The 3,181-nt window shown below is 30.9% G+C and overlaps 1 non-coding gene across 1 annotated transcript; it reads right to left on the bottom strand.

The window, feature by feature from the left end:
* Window positions 1-2,145: 2,145 nt before the first annotated feature.
* On the bottom strand, window positions 2,146-2,252 carry LOC142169331 (small nucleolar RNA R71). The gene has a single exon (XR_012699039.1). It is a non-coding gene; the product is annotated as a small nucleolar RNA R71 (small nucleolar RNA).
* Window positions 2,253-3,181: the final 929 nt, after the last annotated feature.

Below are 3,181 nucleotides of genomic sequence, written 5' to 3'. Positions count from 1 at the left end.
TGTCTTTTTGTTGGGATAGTTAATGAAGCTTGATATATATTTATAATAGTTTTCTCAATCTTATAACATATTTGGCCTAAGATTCTCTAGCTCCACTTTTATATTGTGCTGGGATGTTAGATTTTAATTAGTCACATCTATCTATTTATTTCTAAATTTACTTGTATTGATTTTGTAATTCTCACAAAGCAAAATTGATACATATTGACCAGTGTGAATAAATAGATAGAGGGTAATTTTCAGCAATCTAGCATTCCAAATCTTGATTTTAGCTTATTTCAATTCTAATTCTCACAAAGGAATTGTTATAAGAAATATCATTGATATTTTCGTAAAGATAATCTCAAGAGGTCTTTATTACTTCTTGGCACAATTCAGGCAAGATATATATTTCGGTCTTATCGTCGCTAGTCGTAAGTCAATTAATAATATAATCTCAAGGAGTATTATTAATTGTTTACTTTCTAGTGAGCAAAGTATAATTGTATTAGCAATAAATAATTATCCATTAGTGAAATATATGTAGAATTTGAGATTTCATTATAAAAATATTGTCAAGTGAATTCAATAATTCCCAATACTTTTTAAATATAAATTTTTCAAAAGTTATTTTTGTTTAAGTAATTTACAAATTCAAAATCCTACTCTCTTTTCATCAATTTGGTTCTCTCAAATAGTAGCTAAAATATTATAAGTTTGTAGCATAGATTTTTCAATCTCTGTGGGACGATATCTTAAACTATACTAGAATTTGACAAAGCACGAGCAGAAATATCCTATACACATTGGCCTCGTCAAAATTTTGGCGTCGTTGCCGGGGATTGGCATACATCTACTTCAGATTTAATATTTTTTTACTAATTTGAGATCTTATTATTGTTATTTTTCTGTTAATATTATCACTACATGTTAGTATTATCATTTTTGTTTTGTAACAACACTTTAAAATAACAAATATTTGTACCTCTTCCTATTATTGCTATCATTAGCTTTCCCTCATTTTATTTAGTTTAATTATTTCTAGTACTATCACCTGTTGTATCATTTTTTGTTTCTCATTGCCAGTACTTCGACGTACTTCTATTTCTATTTTCAATATAGTTTGTTGTTTACATATTATTATTATTATTATTATTATTATTATTATTATTATTATTATTATTATTATTTTGTAATATTATATTATTATTATTATCATTAGTACTTCTACAGTGTTATTCTCACTGATAACTATTATTATTCAGTAGTCCAACTTTTGTTTATACTTAATAATTCTCTATTATCTCAATTAGTTGTTAGTTTCAATGTTTTTATTTCTACAGTGTTATTCTCACTGATAACTATTACTACTAACGCTTACTTGTTAGTTTCATTGTTTTTATATTTTTTATATATATATTTTATTAGTAGCCTAATTACTAGTATTATTATCTACAATATTATGGTATTTGTTTTTCTTCACAAACTATCTATCTTTGAAATTTTCTTTCGTTTAGTTATCAATTACTAGCACTACATTAGGAATTAATGTAATTTTTTTTTTACTTTCAAAATTTTAAGTAGTTTATGACCCGCTCTTCTACAAAAGAGTTGGCTAATTACGATCCAGAAATTGAAAGATCTCTTCGATTGCGCAGGAAAGAACAAGCATTATTTTCTCAAAGCATAACTTGTGACAGAATTGAGCATCAATTAGAAGATGACAACAATCTACCCGAAGTACCACCAACGGTCCATTTAGAAGACCAGTTTGATGAAGTAGCGCCAAGACCAGTAAGCATAATCCTAAAGGATTATGCTAGACCTGACCGCTTCAACTGTGAATCTAGTGCCAGGAGGCTTCCAGTGGCAGCCAACAACTTTGAAATCAGGACCGGTCTGATTCAAACAATTCAACAATCTTGTATCTTCACTGGAGATTCAAGTTAAGATCCACACAGTCAATTAATTGATTTTCTGGAACTTGTTGAAAATGCTAAGTACAATGGAGTACCTCCTGAAGCTATCAAGTTAAGGCTATTTCCTTTTTCTTTAAAAGGAGATGCCAAAACATGGTTGCGAAGTTTACCTCAAGGGTCAATTACCACATGGCACCAGATGAGTCAGAAGTTTTTGAATAAATATATTTCTCCTGCTAAAATAATAAAGCTAAGGCAAGACATATCTAATTTCTTACAGACTGATACTGAGTCAGTTTATCAAGCTTAAGAAATATTAAAAGCAATGCTACGAAAATGCCCTCACCATGATATTCCTGAACACATGCAATTGTATATTTTTTATCACGGGTTAAAACCCTCTTCTAGAAATGTGATTGATGCAGCTGCATGAGGTTCTGTGATGGGAAAAACCATAGAAGAAGCATTGCAGTTATTGAATGGAATTTCTGAATATGCCATTCAATGTCGATCTTAGAGTGTAATCATCAAAAGGGCCGCTACGGTAAATCTAGTTGATGCTTCAAACACACTAACACAACAAATTATTACTTTGGCACAAAAAATTAAATATTTTTAGGTGAATACAAAACAACCAAGCCCGTCTGAGGCTTTTGATATATGTGGAGGAAACCATCTGAATCATGAATACCAAGCAATAAATAAAAATGACGAATAGGTCAATGCAATCGATTACAAGCAATAACCCTTTGGAAGTCCAATGGCACATAAACATCTAAGATTTCAATGGAGTAATCCAAATAGTGCTGAGAACTCTCAGAGCTTCCAAAAGCCACAAGTACAAGGTCCACCTGGTTAACAAAATCAAAACCATGGGCAACCAAATTTCAGACCTTATCAGCAAGCAGCTTCGTATCAGCAAAAGCCTCAGCAAGAACATCCAAGTCTTGATGACCTTTTGTATAAATACATTAAGGTCACTGATGAAAAAATAGAAAGCAAAATTCAGCCCTTAAAAATTTGGAAATCCAATTGACCCAATTGGCAATTCTTGTGTCAGAAACAATTCAAGGCCCCTTATCGAGCAATACGGAGAGAAACCCAAAGGAACACCTTAAGGTCATCACCTTACGATCAGGTAAGGAGCTTGATGAACCCAATTCTATCAAACAAGAAAAAAACCAGTCATAACAATAGGTAAACAAGGGTAAGAATTTTGAAACACCCTCTGAACAATTAGAAGATAAAGAAGTCAAGAAAAATGATGAGAAGAATATTGAAAA

Source organism: Nicotiana tabacum, chromosome 14 (assembly GCF_000715075.1).
Source record: "Nicotiana tabacum cultivar K326 chromosome 14, ASM71507v2, whole genome shotgun sequence".
Taxonomy (NCBI): Eukaryota; Viridiplantae; Streptophyta; class Magnoliopsida; order Solanales; family Solanaceae; genus Nicotiana; species Nicotiana tabacum.
The sequence above is the reverse complement of the archived record's forward strand: the minus strand, read 5'-3'. Positions and strand labels throughout refer to the sequence as shown.